The sequence below is a fragment of the Parus major genome, chromosome 8, assembly GCF_001522545.3.
Source record: "Parus major isolate Abel chromosome 8, Parus_major1.1, whole genome shotgun sequence".
In the NCBI taxonomy this organism is placed as follows: Eukaryota; Metazoa; Chordata; class Aves; order Passeriformes; family Paridae; genus Parus; species Parus major.
The window spans coordinates 15,869,515-15,895,778 of record NC_031777.1 but is presented as its reverse complement, the minus strand read 5'-3'; the positions used below and the strand labels follow the sequence as shown (position 1 = coordinate 15,895,778).

Here is a 26,264-nt window from a genome sequence, read left to right as displayed (position 1 = left end):
GAAACAATGACGCTAAAATGCTGAACTCAGAGAACATAACCCATCTGTGCAGTGAATGAGGCAGTGGTCCTGTAGGAAAAAAACCAGCATGTGATCCAGTAATTAAAGACTGTTCATGAAACATTACCGCAAAGCAGGGAAATGCTTTTCAAGGAGCAACCTTAAGGCTGGCATTTTCTGACTTAAGATTTCATTTTGCAACCTTAACATTTTCAGTATTTCTAACACATAATACAGGCCTACTTGGAATAAGTGTATGCATATGTTAGAATATTATTTTCTAAAAATCCTTTAGCATTTCCTGTGAAAGACTGTTTTTTCTCCTTCTATCCAATAAATTATATTTTAACAGTTATACAGCTATAAGGGCTGCTTTAAGGAACTGTGAAGTTTCTTGGTTTAAATTTTCTGGTGCAAGGAACAGACTGGTTTATGTCTGCAGAAAACAAAGGAAATAAGGAGAAAAAATGAGAAGGCTTTTCTGCTTTCCTGACAACACACTTCTATTATGACCCCAAGACTCTCTAATATCCATCCCTAATACCCTGTCATGCTCCTGTAAATGCTAAAAAATGCTGTAATTTGCATGAGCTTGTATGCTAGACATTTTTATGTCAATGCTAAGTCAGTGAGAATGACAGAGGCTCAGTTTGTAATCCCAAATGAATGTGTAAAGGACAACTCAACTGAATACTGCGTAAGGGCATAGAGTACAAACTGTAGTGTCTCCCAGTAAAACCTAACCAGTGCATGCAGCTGTTAAACAATGCAGTGCAAAGGAGCTTGTGTGGTGACTCTACACACATGTATGGACTTCAGTTTTTGAAGGCTGGTCATGCCATGAAGCAAAAAAAACACCATGCACAGGAGAGCTTTTGTCTCAGCTCCAGTTCACATGAGGCTCATTCTCTAGATCCGAAAAGTGCATTTCTAATAGGTCATGTCACCAAAACTCAGTTTGTCCTTCCTCTATAGTTCCTCTACACTTGCTACACATCTGACAGAAGTTAGTTTTGAGAATCACTAGTCAGGTGCAAAAATCCATTAGCAGACAAAAAGCTTGTCTGAGACCTGAACTAGCACTCACAAAACTCAGTTGGCATGGGATTTGATTTCCATATGAACATTTTCCCAGCCCACAGGCTACAAAATCATCAATCAAAGCACTTGATCATTTCAGCTATATCTGCACTATTTTACAGGGCATGTCATAAGAAGAAACACAGAAGTCATTGAGAATTCTCAAGAGTTTGGTATCATTCCTAAGGCAAGTCATCGTTCTTTTGGGTACCTAGTAATTTACAAAAGTTAGAAAATGAAATGTCTTTCCAGGCAGGTTATGTCACAAAGTGGACAACTGTGTTTTCTTTCACTTTCCTCCTAGGAATATGCCTCTGGCTGGATTCATAGACAGAATACTAGACATAATATTGAATACTATTATTAACTGCCCCAAATACATTTGGAAATGGGGATCTAGGGAACTGGTTACATTATTTAAATTTAGACACCCTCTTCAATGATTAAGCTAAGCACTTGTACTGAACAGGACCAATCAGAAGTCTTTAGAAAATGTTAATAAAATTAGCCTTTTGGGTGTACCATAGAATGGTACAATGGATAGTCAAGTGAGGAAGTATATGGAACAGCATTAACCTAGAGATTAGAGATTTCTTTGCTGTCCTACTCCATCCCATCTGTGTCCAGTACCAGTGCAAGAAAGCTCAGAGATTTTTATGACTCTGGTTTAGTGCAGAGTTATAGAAAACAAAAACATAGCAAGATGGAGGAGTGATGCAAGGTAAGAGCTATTTCTCAGGTCATCAGAAAGCTGGGGGGTGAAAATTATCATATATTTCATGTCTTCCTCCTAAGATTCACATCTGTCACATCTCCTGCAGTGTAATCTTTCATCTCCACCTTCATGAACCTGCACACCAAGTAGTTGCTCAGCAGGTCCCTGCATCCCCTAGCCAGTGCAGCTGGCACCAAGAGTCACAGGGCAGGAGAATTGATGCAGCTCTATGTAGCCCTGGAAATCATCTGCTCTCTCCAGGCAGCTTTGTAGCAAAAGGTGCTTCCTATGCCAGATCTAACCGAGTAGCAGCCTGATATCTACCAGCTTTCAGCAAAAATAACACAGAGCCACCTTTCAAAATATGAGAACATAATCATCTTTAGACACCAGCAGATGTCTGAGACCTCACTGCAGAATTCATATGCTTCTTTATTACCAGCTTGCATCTAAAGAAGCAAACATATAGATTTCTATTTCTATAGGATCACAGAAGAATATACAAACTTATTACACAGTTCTGATACATTTAAGATAATAACTTTATACAGGTGACAGATGTGATTTAATAAAAGTCAACTGCCTGCTTTTCCACACAGGAATCAGAGGGTTTGAAAATATCTTCATTGAAAGAGAAGGCAGGAGGGAAGGTAACAAATCTTCTGTTGTCTGATTACTGTAAAATATGCTATCATTGAAATACATTTAACTAGTCATCTTCTGTTTGGGGAATTCACAGTGACTGAGTTCCAGTTCATTACTTTGAGGGTTGTGGTGCTATTGTTAGGGTCTCAAAACCAGTAAGATGGCCTAACCCCAGGTTAGAGAGGCTACAATAGCAGAAAGGCAATTATACTGTAGGAGAAATGTTGTCCACTAATCAGCTAGCAATCAATTACTAGGAAGAGAAGATAACCCTATTCCCACTCAAGCTCTTCAGTATTAATAGTGCCATCATGTAATTACTTTAGGCATGGGCAGGTGCATGAAAGGACAGACTCCATAGTACACTGCGTCTAAGATTAATGAGTTCTGTCAATTTGCCCAGCAGACATCTGATTCTTCAGCTTTATGTAGCCACTAGTTTTACACATGCCTCAGGGGTTTTATCTGAAAAAAGCAACTACTAATTTAAACACATTAAAAAATACACATCTTTTAAAAAGCCCTGATTTTGTCAGTAAGACTGCACCAAAAAGATTTCTAATGTGATTATTGATAGAGCATGTTTCCCTATATCTGTTATTCTTCACTTTAGTCAGAGTAATGAGTGAAACACAAGGTCCTACAAGCACATAAAGCCTTCTAGAAAAACTGACAGCATACAATCCTGCAGTCACAACATCCTGAATTTCACTCACACAATCAATTCCAATAAGTAAAAAAAAGAGAGAAAAAGAAATGTTTCAGTAAATAAGTCACTGCTCAGAAACCAAGACAAAGCAAATACAGAAGCACTTTCCTGCTACGTTAGCAAACATGCTGAATGAGCACAGCTGCCAAAAGCAGAATCATTCTCTGTAACAAGCTACAGCCCACAGAGTTAAGTCAGAGATATGTAGGCCTATGGGTCAAGAGAGTTACAGCTTAAAATAGAATTTCTAACTGGAAAGTGGTTTCTTCTTCCTTTGAGTCACATCTACTGGAGTAAGCAGTAAAAGCCAGGTTTTAAAGAGTTTTTAAATGAAACACAAGCTATTTTTAGAAGCGTCTTCCATGTCTGGGAGTTGTATGAAAAACTCCCATCCCCAAAAAGATATGACTTACTCCGAATTTTAAGAGATCTTCACTCTTACTAAAACCCTGTTTCAAGAAGTTGCTTAAACACTTGCTTAAACCCTTCCAAAATAATCCGAGATATTTAAAGTCATTTAGCTGCTTAAACATGCAGACCGTCTCTCAAAGATCCTCTTAGACATCTCTCTGAAAGTTCAGACTCTTAAATACCTTTGAAAATCTGGCTTAAAGTACTTGGCTGTACACACACAGAGCCCTCATGAAATAGCATCCTGATCTCCATTTGTATTTTTAAGTGCAACTATTCAAGAATAACAATAAAATTATGTTTTTAAAACATAATTTTTAAAAAAAGGGGGCTGGACTTAAAATCAAAAATTCAAATACAGCAAATATGGAGGTTACCACTCATCAGCCAAATGCATTAACTAATCACATGTAAGGTCCATGCCTGTGAACTGCAAAATCTTAACCTACTAAAAGACACAGGAATGATAAAACATTAACTTTTTTTTCTCCTACTGACTTGGGCTGAATTTGATACTAAAGTGCCACTGCACTGAGGTATCAATCTCATTGGTCTCAATGGTCTGGAAACAATCTTTTACTCTTTTTGCTTTTCAAAGTATTTCATCCAAAAACTTAACCCTTTAAATATGGGTCTAAGCCAAAAACTTAATTTTTTTTTTCTCAAAGCTTTTGTATGACAGATACAAGAACTGACCTATTTACTTCTCTCCAAAGTCAATGTCACACTATTTGTTCCTTTTGTGACACTTCTGTTTGAGTATGGAAAACAGCTAGCAGTGCTTACTTTTTACCTTCCATTTAATGTCACAACTGACCACCCATGAAATCTTTCTCAAGACTACATTTATTGGATACTAGATTCTGCTAATTAATTCTCTGGATTAACTTCTTCTGAAGTAACGTTATCAATTGTTTGCAGTAAAGAAAAAGCAGGCCAGCAGTAACTTGATTTTCACATAAATGGATTAAACTTACACAAATGCAGTGGCTGAAGATATCATTGATCCATGTTCATTGGCTGCTGCTTCTGTTTCAATTGTTATTTGATATGGTAAAGGACAACAGAGTCGGAAACGGTTTTGATCTGAAGCAACTGCTTCTAAGAAGATACCAACAACTCTCACAATACATAACTTACAAAATGTATTCTATGCACTGAAAAGCACTAATCCCTAAAATTGTAACTATTTCTGAAAGTCATGGTTTGATCCATAAAGATGCTCAAGTTCACAGAAGACACTTCAAATGAGGCCACTCAGTATGCAATAAAAATGTGTGGGAATTGCCAGGGGGAGGAACTATTCTACAAATTGAAAAAAGGCAAAAAATATTAAATGCCCTTGAAACTATGAACTGGATATCATCAGTTAATGATTTAACATAGAAAGGGAATGACTGCTGCACTAGTCAGCATTAAATGTTAAGGAGAGACCTTCAAAGACATAATGAAAACATAGGGATACCTCTCTTTCTGAAAGCTAGTGGGAAATCATCGCCAAATTTTTTTAACAATAAATTTGAAAATACTCTATTTTCAATTTCTTGTAAAGATACTCTTGGAAATACTGATTTGGCATGTTGTATTTGTTATGTAGTGAGTGTTGCATGGTGTCATACAATCCAAATGTCCACTTTTGAACACTTTTCTTTCTTGACATTGTTCAGTTTTGACCACAAAACAAAGCCGAGTAGTTTCAGGGTTGCTTCAAATCATGTCAGCTGACAAGATGTTCAAAGGGTATCAGAGAGGCTATTCCTTTCAATCTTCCAGGGTGGGAAATGGACTGGGCTGGAAAAAGAACTGACTTTTCTATTTAGATTCTGCTCCTGTGCTCTCTCTTTACCACCATGACTCGTCACTGACAGAGTAGCCAGTTTTTAGCAAGAAGGTGCAGGAAATTAAAGTTCAAGAAAAGAACGAATGGAAAGTGAATGGAAAACAAATCTACAAAGGCTATTGAAAATACTTCTGAATCCAGACAAACAGGATTTCATCTCACTGAGTTTTATATTTGATAGCAGGGATTCCTAAATTTATTTCAGTCAGCTACTGTCATGAGCAGCACTAAATCAGATAAACTACTATCACTTCCTCTCTCATCTTACCTCAAAACTTTCTGCTGTATAGTCTCACTCCCTCTGGCACTGAATACCAACACATGCCCTTAGCTAACTGCACAGGTTACCTACCCCTACCTAATCCTTACATACTGATCTTGGCCATACAACTTCATTCCAGATCTACAGGTTTTATTTCTTGTGAGGATCCTGCAGGTGTTGTCAGTGCACCAGAACATGCACAGTGAATAGAAGCTCATAGGCACAGATTACAGCTCCATGCCTGGGAAGCAGTTCCCACATCACCTGTACTATGCACTCTTCAATGTGGGAAAGAATTTCCACAGATCTGCCTGGAACACTCACAAAGTCTCGTTTATTTTGCATGTCTCATTCCCACTGGCTTCTAGAGACAAAATGTGTTCAATACACACATTTCTGTCATGTTCAAAAGCCACCCTAAATCGAGCTTTAAAGGATTTAGGTGGTCTTATTTGGCTTGCCTCTTAAAAACTTCTGTGTTTATCTTGAAACATTTTGCTTCCTCTTTGCTGATGGTTTTACCAACAAATCTAACGCTAAAATGCATTGCCTCTGCATCTCATGCAGACTCTGGGCAATATAAAACAACCATTCATTGGTATTTTTATTTACACTATTTTAGTAAAAACACATTTTTCCACTGCAGAATCTTCTGAATCTTCTGAAGTTGAACTTTAGTACTCTTTAGAATTTTCTATAAATTCAGATAAATCCCCACTGTTCTTAATAATTAGCATGTACTAACTATTTAAAATATTTTTATACCTCTAATATTTACAGCCAGGGGGTCTTCATATACTCTGTCTTTCATTCTCAGTAATTCATTAAGAGAACATTATGATATAAAGCAGAATCTGCCTGGATATTGTGAGCATTCCCATTTCTTGTTTATTGAACTGCTTAAGCTGTCAGTGTTTATGAAAAGGCTGTTATTGTAGGAAACTCACAATACAAGTCATGTCATGGCAATAACAAAAATAAGATTGACAAAGTTTCTAACTGTTTCAGTTCCTGCTTAGGAGAATATCACCAACTGCTTAATACACTCAGTTCATTTTATAATTAGCTTCATAAATTAGTGCAAATGATCCTTTTATCTCTGTGGTATTAGCAGCTTTCTGTTTTGAACATGTACTCTGCCTGCAAAAATAGTGATTGCTTATTTAATGTCTGCTCCTCACATAAGAGTTCACATTTTCAGAATCATATCTATTAACCCATGAACAAATAAAAATAAATAACTATTAAAATACTATTTTTACTCATGACAGCCTTGCAGAGATAGTAGCTAGAGAAAATCAGGACAAATTCAACACATGCATTATAAAGAATTAGTTTTATAACAAAAATGCAAACCCCAAATTGAATCATTCCATGAGGAAAAGAATTTCCTGTATTCTGCCTACAAAAGATAAGGAGATTACCTGGCTGTAAGTGAAAGCAGAGTTAGACCTACTGAAAGTGTTATTCATGATAATTATGCTTGAGCTAGAAAGCATCTGAACCTGAAATTCAGAGACCATTTGAGATTGCTGAAGAAGCAGTTCAGAAATTTGTCTTTGACATGTCATCTCTGCAAATGTAATGGGGAATCACAGACAGAAAAAAACAAAGAATATGCACCTATTTTAGCACTCCATTTTTCCCAGTACTATTGAAGAATACAGCAAAGGCTGAAACATCATGAAAAAAGAAATCATCTAGCCTTGCTGTACGTACTTACTTACCATGTCATCAGGCAATGTCCTTTCTTACCAGCAGAAGTGAACTGAATTGTTGAACCAGCATGGTGATGTTTTAATTGATGCTTCTCCTTTTTGTCCCACTATGAACAAAATATTCACAGACTTATTGTATGGTTCACATTTCTCTTTAAAGACTACTATCACTGCACCCTCCAAATAGCATAACTTTCCCTTAATGGTCATGTAGAATAAGTATGGAACATCACTTCTGATCAGTTTTTTCAATCCTTTCCTGGGAACCAAAAAGCCCCAAACAACTTCCCTTACTTGTCAGGTGCTAGAATAACTCACACTTCCTTTTCATCATCCATTTCTACTCAATGTAGCTGTATCCAAACTATGAAAGAAAAAAAATTCCACTTCTTGTGATAAATAGGGAGCCACAGTTAGTAAAAAACATCACTGTGCAATAGATTGAAAGCAGAGTTTGCAAATCCTTTCAAATCAGAAAAAAAAGAATTTGAAGAATACTTCTTAAGATCATATGTTGCAATTTGTGCTTAAAATTACTCTTTTCGTGCAGTCAGCTATAGGATGCACCAGAGTTATTTTCTATGAGCACATACTATTCATTGTAGTGGGCTTTGATCTACCCAATTTCTAACTGATCTAGATAATTTCTAAGAAAGTGTTTGTTTACTGCATGGCTCCTCTGACAGCTAGAATCACCTGTTAACATTACATGAATACTTTCTGAGTATCAAATGCAAGAGATTTCAAGGAGAATATTTTTCAGTAACAACTTTTCTGTTTGGTATACAGCTTTCCTGAATTCCAACTCTCTTGTCTCATCAAACTTGAAGGAAGCAGACATGAATCTGAGAAGCTTAGAGCTGCACTCCTTGGGTTAATCATATGTTTATAAGCTTTAATGTGCCTGCTTTTATCAAATAGGCATATTTTGTAAACAAAGTTACACACAGAATTGGAACTCTACCATAAATTTAATGTCTCATTATCATTATATTTTTTTTTCTTTTTTCTCTGTACCCTACTGACTGAATTCCCTCTATCTGATAACCCTATTGGACAACTTTTGCTGACTGTATTTTCTGATTTGTTGTGATTTTTGGTGGTGGTGGTTTTTTGTTTGTTTATTTGCTTGGTTTTGGGTGGGGGTTTTTTGTCTTGTTTTTCATTACTAATCAGTTCCTCCAGAAGTGCTCTTGAAAGGAACTATACAGCACTGGAAGATCCATTGACATAACTCTAAATAATAAACTGAGATAAACAGGTAGAATAAGGACAAGAAAGGAGTGAGAAAGATTTTAAATAAAAACATGAAACTTCCTGTACAAATCCAATTGTACCATAGGAAAATTCAGGTTGAAAGAAACCTCAGAATGTCTCTAACCCAAACTTAAGCTCACAACAAAGAGAGCTTTGAAGTCAGATTAAGTTAAACAGGGCTTCATCTACCTCGACATTAAAAACTTCCATAGATGGAGACTGCCCAGTCTTTCTGCATCATCTATTCCAATGCCTCAACTGTCCTCAAGAGGAAACAGTATTCCCTTACATCCAGCCAGAAATTCTGGTTTTTTCTCCAATTTATGCCCATTGTTTCTCCCCCACTCCCCACACCCCACTGTCAGCAGCCTGGCTCCATTCTGCTAAACCTCTGCTTTATCAATGTTGTCCCTGTTTATCAATGTCCTTCCTGTATTGTGGGGCACAAAAATTTGACCTGGTACCCTTGATGTGGTCCTCATGGCCTGTAGTGCCAAAGAGAGATAAATTCTAGTAATTCTCTGGAGTGACCCCCTTCCTCTACTGCCACATCTCTTTTAGTTTTTAAAAAGCAGTTGAAGAGCTCATAAGAACAGCTCTTATTCACAGGTCTGCAGCAGAAAAGATGCTACAGGCAGGTGCTGTGCTTGTAAAAGAAGTATTTCAAAGGATGGCAGAGAACTCTGTCACCATGAAAACATTTTATAGAGACTTTTTTAATTCTTGGTCAGAATTCTACACTGGAAAAAAGTTCCACAAACACTCACATTGGCTGTAGAGAGCTTGCTCCTCCACAGTGCCTTTTTTTGCCCACCAACTGGAGACACTCTTAGTGTGTGAGGCAGATGCTCCAAAAAAAAGTGCCTGTTCCAGACCATCTGTACTGATTGTTAACCCCATGCTTCAAGAATTTCTGCAACCTTTTAATATGCTTTATTGTATTACAGAACTTATTTTTTTTTCCTTTCTTTTCATTCACCCTCAACACTTCTCTACTCCCTTCAGATTCAGTAGATCACAACTTTATATTCAAAGAAAACGTTTAATAATAATCACTCAAAGAGATTTACCAAGACTGAATTACCTGAAGGCTCCAATTCCCAAGTTCCATTGAATTTCTGAGGGAATTTTGCACCAAACTCCTCCAGGTTCTTTTTTAAAATGTCATTCTTAAATTAATATTGTGCAACTGGAAGTATTTGCTCTGAGTATTTAAAAAAACAACATTGCTGTTCTGCTAGTTTAATTTTCTAAACATTCCTTGTCAAAGACCGACTCAATAGCCACATCAGGGTAAACCTAAGTGGAGAAAGAATAAGCTCCTCATTCAGTCACACAGTGCACTCCTGCTTGATTGGAATGGATATTGTACATAATATGTCCCTGCAGATGTTTTCTCCAGTGGGGCACATTGAATTTCATTTAAATGCCAAGGCTCAAAATCTAAAACAATGTGACTTTAACAAAAAATCTGATGAGGAATTTGATGAGAAAATGGCAAGAATTCCTGTGGCATTTGGGTAACAATTTCAAGCCCTCGTTTTAATAGAATAAACAGGATCATATTTCATTCAAAGCTGGCAATGAGATGAGCTTTGGGTATTACATTGATATAAACCAATAAAGAATTTGCAAATTTGAAGCACTAATTAACAGACACAATATTAAATGAAAAAAGTTTGCTCCAGGGGCAAATATATTTTGAAGACTTTAAACTTTTATTAAAAGACAATTTTGAATAGCTTCTTCTGCATTTGACTATTTTGTTAGTTTCGAAGAGGGGGTGTCTTGTGTTTTAAACTAACATGTTTAATATAGTTGGAATATAAATGAATAAAATAACAGTCTCTTTTCTGCCTTTCTGAAATAATAATTCAATGTCGTGTCACTTCAAAAGAAAAATATCTCCTAAGTTGAACCTACACTGCCAACAGCTGTGTAAGAGGATGTTAGTATTCTACCTCCACTGAACTCCAACACTATTTCTATTGAATTATTTTTAAAGTCTTATAGTGCTGAATCAAAAAGCACTTCTATTTAGAACCTGACTGTACTATTATGAGAGCCCCAGTAAAAATGTATAAACAACAAAAATTGGAACTTTTGGTTTACAGTTCATAGATGTAGTAGTAAGAGGATTTTCTCTACCTAATTGCAATGCTGCACGTAGTAGCCTTTTTGATACTACAATATCCAAGACTTATGTATCTAAAGACTCATACTTCAGAAAATGGGAATGTCAGCTAGAATATTAAGGAATGAAATCTATGAGACTGACCTTCAGATAGGATATTAGAGACTGTTTTTTGAAACAAGTGGTTATTTCATCCTAAGCATAATACCATCAAAATCTGCTGATGATAAAGTCACCTGCTCTGACAACTCAGCAGCTGTGCTTCACTTAAAAGCTGTCACAGATTTAATTCATTAGCAAGCCAGCTAACTTCTTGCTTCAAGAAATTATGGATTTTTTTACTTCCAAATGTTAAGGTACTATTTTTTTCTTTTACATTCTATGGGATAATTGTGCACCAGTATCTAATCATATAATGGCAGGTCCATGGTCCCTTATATCTTATCTTCTGTGATGCTTCCATTTTTTCCAACCACTTTCATTTTCCTTGTCTTTAATACAGCTGATTGTAGTACCTTTTTTTTTTCCTTTTTTATTTAAAGGAAAATTATGAGGTAAGTGTTTAGAAAGGTAATTGATCTGTAGTTTAGAGATAAAAGGCCTGATCTTTCCTTCTGATACTGAATGTGCATCAAAGTCAAGTTGAAGCACTTTACATGCACTGCTTAATGAAAAATTGTAGAAAATGGAATATAAAAAAAGCCATTAGCTATAAAAATAAATGACAGGAGGTTCTGCAACCCATTCACTGACAACTTGTGTATCACTTGGATTCAAAATCTATACAATTTACATACACACATGCAATACTGCCTAAGTTTTATGAACAACTATTCACAAAATCCCACATGTTGCATGTGTATGCCCATAATTCTGCACCTGAAAAATGCCCAGAATACTTTGGGGCTAGGATCCAAAGTGGGGAAGTCTGTATATTTTTAGAGGGTAGAACAGAAGGGCCACAAAAAAATAAATGCAAAGTTCAGAAGCAGAACAGGATCTGTTCCTCCCTCTCTATGTCAATGCATAATTATAGGACATAACCCCACATTAGAATAGTGATCTTTAATTTACAAACAGAACATCCAAGCTTCCTCATGCTTCTATCCCAGATTCAAAGTCTGGTTCAAAACCAAGGGAAAATAATCTCCCTTGGAGGCATAAAGGCAGTGTGAATAAGAATATACACTTTGCATGACAGAAGTCAGAGCAGAAAGCTGGCCCCATCCAGATACAATTTGGATGGGGAAAGAAAAAGAGACTCCCTGTCCTGTGTCATTCTGGGTGTGAGCACACATATTCCAAGACATGTAGAGAGCAGGACAGTCAACAAATCACAGAACTGTGGAATGTGCCGAGTCAGAAGGGACCATGAGAATCATCAGTTCCAACTCCTGGCCCAGCACAGCACCATCCCCAAGAGTCCCTGTGCCTGAGAGAATTGCCCAAACACTTCTTAAACTCTGTCAGGCTGGTTCTGTGACCACTGCCCTGGGAATCCTGTTCCAGTGCCCAACCACCCTCTGGGTTCCCTTAAACCTCTTCCTAAAGCCATGCCCAAAATAAGCTCACCACAGTACTCACTGTGATTACACTGTTAATAAACATTATTTATTTGCTTAGAAAAATAATGTGATGCTTCAGAAATGCTTCAGAAACAAATGCTTCAGAAGCAGAATGGAATACAAAGGCTGTTGTGCAGCTCTTCCACAATAACAAGGAGCCATTACAGAAATTACCTAATCACAAACCAAGAGAAAAAAAATTCAGGTATAGCAAACAATTACAATGTGGACAAGTAAACACATGGATGCAGTAAGCTGGAGAGGGTTATTACACACTACAGCTTCTCTGTGCTAATTCCTTCATTGTTACCACATTACTGAGGAATATGTTATATTTACCTAGAGTTAAGAGCAATCTAGGCTGCAGTTTGCAGCATAGTGCTGCTAGTTCATATTTTTGCTTTATGGATGCAGTAACTTGTTTGCCTACCCATCTCATTATAGAATTAAACAACAGATCATTTCACTCTTAAAAGAAAATTCTGTATTAAAAGCTACCTGCTTTATATCCTTCTATACTCCCCATTGCACCTCACTGGTGAATGCAATTTTCCAAGGAAATCTATCATAGCTCTAATATGTAAGATAGTTATTGATCTGTAAGTGGAATTATATATGAGTGAAGACATTTGCACCTGTACCTGTCACATTATAAGACACTTCTGAGTAGCTGATGGAAGGATTTAAGTATACTTACTGAAGCTCTAGTACAGTACTGAATCACTTAAAATACTACAGGAATGAGTGAAGGATCATGAACTGGAAGAACCAGTTCAGCCTGCACACTGCAGGGTCTAAATGTCCCAGGAGTACTGACAGAATACAGCTGCAGTACCATGGGCTGCTCACCAAACTGTCACTGACCACTAAAGAAAGTAAGGAATCCTGCTATGGTGAGAAAGGGAAGAGGGAACAATACTGAAAATACTAGCTCATTATCCAGCTCATCCCTTTATTACCCAAGGAAACAAAGTAACCCAGATATAAAGCAAAATCACAGACATTATGAAACAGAAAATTAAGTTTTGATGGAGAGGAGAAAATTTGCAACATTGCAATACAGGGATCCCAAATCCAGCCCAAATAATCCAAGCACAACCACACAACACAGAACTATATAAACTCAGCCATAGTATATAAAATTTCAGGTCAGCTCAGGCAGAGTACTCATGATTAACTCAAAAACTTCACTAACACAGCTAGAGAACTTTACTATAGAATATAAAACTGATCACAAATTTTAATCTTTAATTGTGAGTGAAACTTTTTTAATCCTATTTTATTTACAGCTAAAAAAAAAGAACTCTAGCACAGCAGAGGAAAAAAATATATTTGTGAAGCAATTTCTGACAAATGGGCCTGTAAATATTTGGTCTTTGCAAATTAAAGCTGCAGTAAATAAGAGTGGATGTCACTTCCTCTACAAAACATCCACATGTTTTTATACTAAGCACTACTAGGTACTCTTCCACATAAGAAATAGTCTTAACTGTACCAAGGAAAAATTACAAAGACAGAAGTTTTAAAACCACAAAACAGTATTTTAAAGGTAAATAAATAAACACTTTGTGTAACTTCTGCCTGTAATCAGCTAGGTTGAGAGTCTGCCAGCCATAAAAAACTGAATGGAATATTTAACCCAGAGAAAGGTAACTTCCACAGCTACAATAAGGTCTAGATCCTGCAAAGAGACACCTCCTTTGCAATGTCAATAGGAATATGAACATTTTATGAGGGTATATAAGAGTAGGCAAGATTCAGGTCTCAGATAAGGTGTACTGATGCTATCAATTCTCATGTACATTTCTGGATTAAGGGAGAGCTTTTTCCTAAACTAAGATCTATGAGTTCATGCTTTTCACTTCGATTACAATACTTTTAACCTGTCTAAAAACAGCCAAACTAGGTGAACCCTAAGTTTAGTGTACAAGGCCCTGAAACTTCAGTCTGAGAAATTCACCAGAAACATATCTTAGGTGAAGAAAACAGAGCATTTTAATTCTGGCAAAATTTGCTGAAAACTTCTGAAACCAGCACTGCTAAAATCAACTGGTCAGCCCAAGAAGTGGGCATCTTTGTTATCCAGTCACCTTTCTCTGTTTTACATTCAAGCTAATAAATAATCTAAACTCTTATATTAGAATTAGAAGTCTTTAATATTTCTAAACACAGTATCCTAAATAAGAACAGTCTCAAGAAAGCCACTGAGAAAAAGAACAAATGTCATTGTATACTTCTGAAAAAAAAAAAAAAAAAAAGCTTCAGGCTGTTTAAACATCTATGATTCTTGAGTCATTGTTTGAATCTGGCAAAACAAGGGCACTATGAATAACTCTCCTTTAAATACACAGCTTGAGCAAAACACTACTCTAGTTCATTCCCCCAAAGTAGCTTACTTTGCATAGCAAGTTATTGATATAACAGAATCATTTATTACATAGTAATTGTAATTTATATCTCTCAAAACTCTTCACTTCTGAGATGCTGGCAGAGATTTTTAAGAAATATATCCAAGAGAGCAATTCAGTAGCATGGCAGTTGAGCATCTTCAGTAGCAGTTTGGCTCTTTTGAGAGTCATTCCAATAAGACAAGCACACTACTGGAATAATCTCATTCTAAGCAGCACAAGCAGGTTCAGATTCCCACCAGCAGGCAGTAGGATTTTCAAAAGAAGACAAAAGAATAGTCAAGTATTAGGCAAGTTTTGAATATTAACAAAAATTTGCTTACCTATATTTTCAATAATAGCATATTAGAACCAGGTCAGGCTATTCAATTCCAGTTCAGCAAAGATTTTGTCTAATTTTCAAAAACTTTCAGTATTAATTTTATTTTCCTCTCCCTGAAGGCAGTGGGAACTGATAACAGGTTTCAGCATCAGAGTCAAGATAAGCCTCAAGCAATTTTAGAAGTCTGAGTATAAACTTTGCCACCTTGGCCATTGCTCAATATGTATTATAATCAAGTACACATGTACAAATGTTTCTTACTTTTTTGCTCTTTCTCCCAAAACACATATATGAATTCACGGACAGATGCAACAAATGAAATGACAATTTTAACTACATATGTAATTTCTATCCATATGAATTTGTCTCATTCAGGAAAAACAAAACAAAAACAAAAAATTCATGAAGAGCAGTACACAAATTTATTTCTATCACTTTTTGTGTAATCCAGCAGACTTTGTAACCATGCATTTCAGAAAGCACACCTTTTAAACTTACATGCATATCTGTTCTGTAACATTGCTCACATTTCCACACCTTGGAATGTAGCCTTTCATTAACAGAAAAGAATATGTCTGTTTATAAAACAGATACAATGCTGATTACGCTAAGAAATTACTTCATGGGTGACTCGGTGATTCTCGAGTGTGGCCCGGCTAGCTCCGTGATAATGTTTCTCTTCACTCGAGTTTCGAGCCAGCATATGTTTGTGGGGTTCACTGATTTTCTTCAAGAATCCAAGTCTATAGAGCGAGTAAAGAAATAAGGGGGGGACTCTTTCTCTGGTTTGCATTCCACAGTTTATTTCTGTGAAGGGGAATCCAAGAGACGAGAGACCAAGGATTTGGGGTCTGGGGGGTCTCTTTTAACAGGCTTTCTCGGAGGGAGGGAACATCAGAGAAAGAACCAATTATTTTCTCAGTTAGTACATCTTACAAACTTTCTACAAATCAAGGTTACACACACCAAGATAAGAAATAACAGACACCAACTTCTTCAAATGCCCACAAAGATGTAGGAGTATTCTTCACAGAGGGGCAGAGGGGGAGAAAGGGGGGGGGCTTGGTTTCCTGGCAACACAGGGGGGAAAGAAAGGGAAGGGAAGGTAAGCAAACCCTCTCAGCTTCCATAGCTCAGAGGCATTCTGGGACAGGGAAAAGTTACAAACTTCCGTGTTGGAAAGAAGGGTTCTCTCTTCTCCCAACCCCGTGCTTTCCTGGGCTAAAGAAACTTCAAGCAGCTGGAAATGCCAGCAGGGTCTTCTCTTTACTCTATCCGGCCTCTCGCCGTGGGGCTGAGGAGAGAAACTTCAGTAACCACGGTAACTTGACACCAGATAAACAGTTAGGGGAAAGAAAAACTGGGGGGTAAAAATCACAACTAAAAGATAGGAAAAAATACATTTCAGGCTATCAATTACAACACATGGGTTCCACCACTGCTGCTGCAGTAGGGCAGAATGTTTAGAATAAAGTTCATATGATGACTGCCCACTGACTTGTCTTATGGAATAAAAAAAGATGTCATCCATGGGAGGGGATTCAGGCTCAGTTCTCAATCATATCAGAAAAGACATAAACTTCTATTTAAGTATATCACAAGGGTTTCTGGGAAAAGGAAAATGTGTGTAACAAGCAGGCACTTCTGTGAAAAATACAAAATAGCCAAATACACAAGATATTATTGCTAGAGAATGAAGACATTGCCCAATTAGAATATCTCCTAGAAAAAGTGGCTTAAAAAAACCCCATATCCCAGGCAATCAGTATCTAATGACCACTTAAGGGAAATCTCTCAACCTCTCAACTCTTTCAAAACTTGTAATACTTAGAACTATGTAGGGCCCCACTTGCCAAACACTCCCTAGACTGTTTTGCTGTGGTTTGCACCTCAGGGTACAGATTTCTGAGAAAAGGGCCACTCTCTGTCCCCTCTGTGTCACACTTCTCAGGCAGTCTTCATGTCTCTCTCCCTTTCCATACAACCCTCTGAGAATAGCAATGGGGCAATCCTAGATGCACATACAGACTGGAGAACAAGATGCTGGAAAGCAGTGCTGGAAAGGGGAAAGTGACCTGGGGGTCCTGGTCAACAGAAAGTGGAATATGAGTTAGCAGTGCCCTGGGAGCCAGGAAGGCCCAACCATGTCCTGGGGACATCAGGAACAGCATGGCCAGCCAGGCAAGGGAGTGGATTGTCCTGCTCTGCTCTGGGGCAGCCTCACCTCGAGTGCTGGGGGAAGTTTTGGGCACCATAATGTATGAACAACATTAAACTGTTAGAGAGTGTCCAGAGGAGGACAACAAAGAGGGTGAAGGGCCTTGAGGCCATGTGAGGAGGGGCTGAGGGCCCTGGGTCTGTTCAGCCTGGAGGAGACTGAGGGCAGAGCTCACTGCAGTCACAACTTCCTCGGGAGGGGAAGAGGAGCAGCAGGCACTGATTTATTCTCTCTGGTGGCCAAGACCTAAGGCCTGAAGTTGTGTTAGGGGAGGTTTAAGCTGGATATCAGAAGAAGATGCTTCACCCAGAGGGTGGATGGGCACTGAAACAGCTCCCTAGGCCAGTGGTCACAGCACCAGCCTGACAGAGTTCAAGAAGTGCTTGGACAATGCTCTCAGGCACATGGTGGGGATGGTGCTTTGCAGGGCCAGGAGCTGAACTTGATGATCCTCATGGATCCCTTCCAACTCAGTACATTCTGTGTGATTCTGTTCTCATCATCAAGACCCATGTTAGACTACCAGATTTCCCTCCAGGATATGTACTGACTTGCCATACATCCATGCCTTCACCAGTTTGGAAGTCAGTCATACATATAATAACAAAGCCAGCAAACATGGGAGTTTTTACAAGATTTCCACATACAGTTCTTTTTGGGTGAGCAGAAGAGTCCACATCCATTTCTCTTTCCTGAACCTCTTTCTAAGCTCAGGCCTCATGGGTCAGTTCTCCCTCAGATACATACTTTTGAGTAGCCAACATTTTTTCACTAACAGTCCACACTCATTTTTTTAAATGTGTTTTTTCCTTTTCCCTTCCAAATCTCTTGCTTGCCCATGGCAGATTCTACAATGAATTTCCCTCCTCATACCTTTCCCTCACTAAAACATCCTTTAAAATGGTTTCTATAATTTTTTTTCTTTATAACCCTGAGCCATTTTTCCACTGGTGTCCTTACAAGAGCCTAGGACTCTACCACATAAATGGAAACCAATCAGGATTCATACATTTTAAATACACAGGGTATTGAAGCAATTTTTCAGTAGTAATTTTCCAGTAAGACTTTACTGTTCAGTTTCTTTTGACTACCTTTACTTTGCATGGAAAATGGTTTAATGAAAAACTGAAACTCAACCCTACATGCACATGTCTGGGTGCTGCCAGAACTCCCTTTCAGACTGCACCACACTAAGCAGAAGTTGAAGTAAATGTAAGCAGTTTTCCAGTTTCTCCAGGACCCTCATTTGGGTGACAGAACCTTTTATGTTAATTTCCCAACATTTAATATTGATTTTGCTTACACAGGCAATGTCCAGTTAAAGAAGTAAAAGGAAGAGAATCAAAAGACTCCTTACACGACTAAGCTTTGATTAATCCTGGGTAGTTCTTCAGGGTTAGAAACCCAAAAAACACGTGACTTTGAAATTAGAACTGTTCAATGAAATTAAAACAGATGCATGCTATGCTAATAAGAGAAAAGAGATGCTATATATGATAACAGTGGGTTTTTCAAGGCCTGAAACATCAGTTTCAGTCAAGATTTCAGAGGTTAATGTAACATAGTATGGGGGATAAGTTCAATTTACTCCTAGCGTCAGTAGGAGCTTAAAATTTTACATAATTTTTTTTTTGTGATGAATATTACATTTGAGTTAGGTAAATTACTCATAGTATGAAAACATAAACTGAGGCAGAGGAATTCATGTTCTTGGCTGAAATCACACAATATTAAGCTAAGCCTGCTTTAAAAAGACATAAAGTACGCCACTTAGAAATTATTGTTGATGAAAATCAAGTACCTAATTATAATCAAGTAGTAACAAGTTAAGCTGTCACGTGACAGTAAAAATGAAAAACACAAGGAAACCTGCAGGCTTGTTTTCTGAATGCAATATATATAGGTTTGGAGTGCTTTCCAAGTTATAAACTCTCATTAAAGCATTATCTAAAATCAGGACATACATCTTGCAGTATATTATTTTCCCAGGGCAGTCATCTTATCCTGCATCCTAATGTACATCCTGTCCTGTTGCCATGCTTTTTGTGACAGTGTGCTTCTCCTTCTCTGTCTCAACCTGAACTCTGTCTCCTGTAAACCTGGACAAGTGATAACCACCAGTGGTGGTCCTAATAGATGGATTGGTATTGATGTCTGCATCCAGCTTAAAGTGGATTCAGGGGAGACATAACAACACAATAGCCAAAGGCTAATTTGAGCAAGGCATGCTCCAAACCACAATGTTGGTCAATACCCTACTCAAGCCAAATCTGAGCAAAGCTAACATCTGTAGTCAGTATACAAATATGACTACAACTCAATCATCTCATTCCATATATTTATGGACAGCCCAGGGCCCATTAAAGTCTCCTGAACAGCAATGGGCTGCCTATTAGGATAAGTACCTGAGTAGGAATGCTAAAATTATCCTTACTGTATCAAATACTTGGTAAGTGAATTGGGAATAAACACACTGAAACTTTGAAATCTTATCTAAGTGATATAGAGAAAAGGATGTGCATACATAATTCTTTAGACATAAATCATTCACCAAGTCTGGGACTAAATCTGGATCCAGCCGCATCTAAACTCCCGAGGAGTTTAGAATGAAACGGGGGCTCCTTCTGAACCACATGACTCAACAGGAGGGTCTCAGTTCTTTCTGACCCTGTTCACAAGCATTAAATACTCACATGTACCTTGCAACAGATTTTTGTTAAAGCAGTCACATTTACCATAGAACTTTGCTCACACACTGCCTAATGAAAACAAAATGCAATGTTTCTTCTTGTGAGTGAAATGCATGACTCTATGCATGACAATTTTCCACCAGTTTAAACCAAATACTCATAATGAAATCTAACAATTCTTTAAAACTATTATACAATATTCATTCCTCAAACATCAGCTTTCACTGTGGGCCACACCCACATGGTTCTGAGTGCCCTCAGCTGCAATCTGATATTCACTTTAGCTTAAAAACTCATAAAATTGATTACAATACCACATTTAACTGATAAATTCTTCAGGACAAGTTATAATTTTATTTAGGATAAATAAGAGCAAAAGGTAAAAAGCAAAACGGAAGTGAAAAGCAGTGTAGTTTCCAACACATTGGGCACTTGTACTCCATTTCACTGCACTTATGGAAAACGGCCTAAGAAATATAAAAGAAGACAGTGAGTCTTATAGTTGGAAGTTCCACCCTATGTAGTCATTTATTTCCTTCTGAGATTGTTCAACAGACATCAAAATCTCTTAAGTTGGTAAATATTAAGGGAAAGGAAGAATGCAATTTTTTTCTTTGACAGCTGTATAATATCTAGGCATAAAGGGAACAGCTGATACTGATAGTTTTCATGACAAGCTATATGAACAGTGAAGTCATATATATTTATGCAAAGTTTAAAAAATAGCTAGGTTATTTAGGAGTGGCACAAAGGGTAGTTTCTCTCACTTCAAAAAGGGTGTTTGTACATACTATGAATACAACTCATCCAAATGAATGACATCACCAAATGTAAGAAAATTTAGCAGGAGTACTTCTGTAAACATTGCATCAGCTTTTTTTTTTTTTTTTTTTTTCTATTTTGGGCCTGAATGGGTCAGAATCTCCACAAACCAGACTGATTAACAATTATGAAGACTGTTTACATTCTAATATGATGAAATGGAAAAGAAGTCTCAGAAAGCTTATCCCTTAAAAACCCCATAGTACAGGTTAATTAATTTTCAAGGCTAAAAAGCATCATTAGATTATTTTATTTGACCTCTTACATAACACGAACTTTAAAATGTCACCTAGTTCTCCTTGCACTAAGTCAAATGACAAAATATCACTGCCTGAATGCACATCTGCTCTACCTTCCTCAGAACTGTACTTCCATAGTGTACAGAAAAATGTCTGCAACCAAAATGGGAAAATGAAAGGTTTTAATCTAAAACAGTAGCATTTCCCCCTCTTACAGCAAAACACCATTTGTTTGGTACAAGGAGTTATTCTGCAGCCAGCACTAACTAGACCACTTATTATTGTAGCCTGTCCAATTCCTCATCCAAAACTGCAAGTGGTATCCAACATGTACTGAGAGCCCAAGGATACAAGAATTAGAGCTGTAGTGACTCTAGCTCAATGATTCTTTGCTATGCAGTATTTGGGGTTTGCTCCATTACAGAGAAACAGATTTACCGCAACTCATGGACATTTATTCAAGCTTCAAGCAGCAGATAAGTCAGTTCAAGCAAAGATGCATTACAGTATTAATTATACTAACAGAATGATCTTTCTGTTATTGTTCATGTGGATTTACTGACAGGAGGCGAGTAAAGAATGAAAAGTAGTGACAGAAGAACAAAGCTGACAAAAGGCCTAAGAGCAAACGCTGCCTTATGTTAATCATGAGGCCATAAATACATGAGATTTTTTGGCTGAGCAACTTTTATTGGTTAGCAAAAAGAGGATTTTAAGATAGTCCTTCTCTCTCCATCGTCATTTCAGCATTAGTCTAACTTCAGAATTTCAAGACTGGCAAACTGAAGTAGACAGTTGTGCCTCCTACCAAACCAACTTTATACAGATGCCCAGCAAATACAAAGGCTGTTATAATGACTGAGAAGTGGGAGGAATGAACAGTCAAAAAACAAGAGGTTGTGTACAGATTTCAGTACTAAAAGCTCTAGCTGACAAATCTGCTAATCAAAGAGAAGGGTTTGAGACATGTTTTTCCACACAAACACACAAATGACCTACAGTGCAGTTTTCCCTGTTGCATATATTCAAGTACCTGTTTTGTATTTCGTATTTGATGTCAAGAGTGGACTGTTTTGAAATGCACCTTAATATTATAGTAAGTATGATTGATGAGGCTTATTAAAAAATCTATATTAGAATGTGGGGGAGCTAACTATCAAATTATTATTTTTTAAAACTGTTAAAGAGAAAATGCTGATAAAGATCTATTACCAAAATACTTCTTCAGGAGCAAAGAAGCTATTGAGGAGTGACATTAAATCGATTCAATAACAGTAGTAATGGAAGGGAGTTTTAAGGTTTATGCTTTAACTGCATTAAAGAATTCTGAAGAAACAAAAAAACAATTAACTGGTTTTTCAAACTGCAGCATAACTCAGCCCTTCTAGCACTTCTAGCATACACAGAGTTGAAAGCTAACTTTCCCTTTTAGTATGACAGGTAGAATTGTCACTTAGGCCATCAAGCCATTAAACCAGTTTTTAAAAAGTATTTTGTAGATTCTGTAACATTCTAGAGAGTTTCCTGGTGCTTTTTCAATCAACAAAATCTGACTAAAATTGCTCTAGCTGACCTTCCGATTAATGGCCTTCCTATAGCCTGTCATGCTCACAAGGAATTTGGGGAACAGTTAGGATTCATCTGGAAGCAATGTAATTTCTGCCTTTGTCTTTCTTTTCTGGACGCTAATGGCTTTAAGTCAGTCCTCTTCACTCAGTGTATGACACGTACAGCCATTCTATTTCAGTTGTCCATTAACTTCAAGCACTATGACAAGAACAAAGCAACTTCTCAAAGGAGTTCAGCTATATGTACTGAATTTCTACAAATCACTTATTAGGTGCCCTTTTCAAGTACCACTAATGTTTACCTGAGTGCAACAGTGTCAATTTTAATTAAAAGTGGCTGCTTAAACAAATGCAACAGGTTACAAGGCTTGTGGATTCAACATTAGTGTTATTGTTCAGTTTCTCCACATATTTCTGATTCTTTTTTCCCAAAAGTTACCTACCTTTTAAAGCAAGAACTGTGGGAAAAAAAAAAAAAAAAACAATAAGCAGAGAAACCTACAGTTTGTGGTCTGAAGTCTAAGGCCTGAGCATGGTACTTGATACTGCCTCCTGGAGACCATGCAAAGGACAGACTACAGAGAGCACTCCAAAGCAGAAAGGAATACATCCATTTCCTTGGGTGCTTACAGGATCACTGACATAAACTGCTAAAGGGCATAGTCTCTATTCTGAGAAGAGACACCTGTAGTCCTACAAGCTTTTTAAATAAGATTTCTGCTCCTTAAATATTTATTACCAAGATTCAAGCAACATCCTCTGGAAATGGCTTTAAGAAACATGTCTGACTGTGTTAACATTTTACTTAGTTGTACCAACCTGACACCTGGTCAATGTCTGTATTAAGGTTACATTACAAAGCATTTCAATTGCATTTTTATTCACCATACTGTTTTAAATAAATGAGAAATTACCCATCTCTTATTATTGGGACACTAATGAGATCAGAAGTCTCTAGGTATTGTTGAGAGGTTGGAGAAGCTCTCAACTTCTGTAAAAATATTCTTGTCAGAGCCTCGCTTACCAGATAACACAGTACAGTTCCATTTGAAATCAGTTGACATTTATGTCTATGTGGCAAAGGTGTTTTATTCTGACTCAATTGTATTTGGTCTGATCAGGTTCTGGTGAAAGTTAACAGTAATTTGCCCCTTCTCTAGCCAAATTTTCCCAGGACCAGCCATTTCTGTGAAATGATACTTGCAGCTATGCTTTTCTGTATTCCTCAGTGACAAAAATTTCTATCCTAAGCCTCAGGCACAGCGAGAAGCCAATTTAATTTTGATTCTCTGCTACTTCTCTCTCTCTATCAGACAGCAAGCAATATTCAAAAGATACATTATTTCAGAAGAAGACTAAACCTATATGTAGAAACTTCAGTGTTGTACTAGATTTTCTCCTTTCTGAGCCCTCCATCTACTCTTTGCAGAGTTACATGCAATGCAGCAGTTTAAAGACAGCCTGCCCTTCAATATACAATCATCTCCTTCTAATGTGTGTCTTAGGACTTATTGCCCAAGTATTATCCTTTCTACATCTACTCATATTTTAAGAAAACCCAGTCATCACTGGGATGCAATTGAGGAATCTGTTCTCTCTAACCCCAAGCCTTCTCTGTTAATCTGAATCCAACAGACCAAAGAAAATTTCTACAAGAGTTTCAGGCATTTAACCCTACAAAGCCAACTACTGTCTGTCCATCTGCCAAGTGCAAAGCTGCTGGTAGAAGTGGATATAGAATAGTGGTGTCTATGAAAAGAGATAGCTGAAGAAAAAAACAGCAAGATGTCAGATGCCCAATGCACTACCAGAAAAATCAAAGTGCTCAGCTTCATATAAGATGATACCTCAGGAGCTCTGAGATCAGGGGAATTTTTGGTAGAAGATTCTCCAAAATCTTCTATGCCAGTTACTTGTCATTATGAATATAATTTTGTAGGTGAATTGGACTTACAGACTCAGATATACAAACAAAATATAGAAATAACCCTCTACAACTAGTAAAGCAATGTGGTTTTACATTCTTCTTTATCTATCTGAGGATAAAATTTTCCAGAATGTGTTTGCCCATGTAACACAAGCTAATAAGGCTAACAGCAAGAGATAAGTTTAAGCTCTCACAGAAAGGCATAGAAAGAAAAAAGGGATCAACATAGAGCTCTATAGGTGACTGCAGAACCCCCATGGATCCTTACTGCTCAGCTTCCTATTTCACTCCCCCTTTATAGCAATGTCATAAGAGCTATCATCACCTGTATCATTCCGATACCCTGTTCTCCAAAGGTACTATCTGCCTCTCCCTCTGTTCCAAATGCATTTGGGCCATTCCCTCTAGCAGTTTGCTGCCACCTGAGCAAGGTTTAGCTTATACTCACCCATGTAATTGGAATGGTGTTCATTTTACACTGCCAAAGAAGACTGTACATGATTGCCTATGTAACCACAACCAGCCCAATCACCTGGAAAAGGCCACAATTTGGCACTATTTGTCCAGCTTGTTTTTGTTGTTGTCAAAAACCTGTAACACATATTCCCAGCTTGAATATAACAAATATCTATGTAAGAATTTAAAAATACATAAGCTTTTCAAGTCACCGCTTCTTAAATGCGGGACAGAATCAATCCCCTATTGTCACCTCTCTTTTATCTTCACAGAGTGCGACCACATAGTGCACAAAAAGTCTTTATTATATTCACAGACAATGCAGCTGTGTAATAATGCTTTGTCCTTCAGTGCAAAATCATTTTTTGCTGACGTGTGTCTTAGGACCCATAACACTGAAACATCTGAAAATAGTGATTCATTTTAAAAATTTCATTTGAACATCTGCACTAAACAGAATTTACAAAGAAAGAGACATTATTCTGATCATACAACTTCACTGCTTTATGTTTCCTACAGCTCAGAGTCACCCACAAGGGATGATATTAAAGGCTAGTTCTTTTCTGCATGTTGCTAGACAATTTCCAATTACAATAAAAACCTAAATTTCAAGGTAAAATTCCATTCTTAAGATTATATCCATGTTTAAATGCCTAAAAATCCAGTCATTAAATAAATGAAAAGGAATTTTTTTAAAAAAAAATCTCAAACCGGAAATCCCAAGGGTACAGGCATGTACTGGGCTGGGGGTACCAAAAAATACAATGAGCTACGGAGCATTTTTTAAAGCAAAATGCTTCCATGTGGTCCTTGAGAACTATGTACCTGTGTATGTGCATGACCATACAGACATACACACTGCTATTAGGGCAGCCTGCCCTCATCTGCTCTGCTGCAGCTCTTTCTGATAATTGAAGTCATGTAACAAAAGGAAATCTCACTAGCAAAAATAAATGACTCAGGTCCTGATGATTTTGGAAAACATGGGAGAAATAGAAAGGTGAATTACAGTGTAAAGACAGAAATCAGTTTTACGTGAAAAATCAGATGATGGGTTTACATGACGCATGAGTACAACCCAGTCACTCTGTAACTTTTGAAAGGAGTTGCATTAAAGGCTGAAGGAGAAGATATTTGCAAAGATAGTCACTGATACTAAATACAGAGAGGAGAAATAAGATCAGGAAATGCAAAAACAATATAGGAGACAAGCCTTAGAAAACATTTCAACCAAGCTGATGACAAAATTAGCTTGGTTATATTACAGTTAGGGTTTAG

At 37.4% G+C, this 26,264-nt stretch overlaps 1 long non-coding RNA gene across 5 annotated transcripts in view; it reads right to left on the bottom strand.

Annotated features, from left to right (window-relative positions):
- Positions 1-26,264, bottom strand: part of LOC107207985 — a 473,398-nt gene that overhangs the window by 376,442 nt on the left and 70,692 nt on the right. Inside the window, exon 3 of one of the 5 annotated variants that reach the window (XR_004498444.1) lies at positions 7,390-7,487. The exons of the other annotated variants lie outside the window; for them this stretch is intronic. This is a non-coding gene — a long non-coding RNA (uncharacterized LOC107207985). The remainder of the gene's footprint in view (positions 1-7,389; positions 7,488-26,264) is intronic. 5 annotated transcript variants of the gene reach the window in all.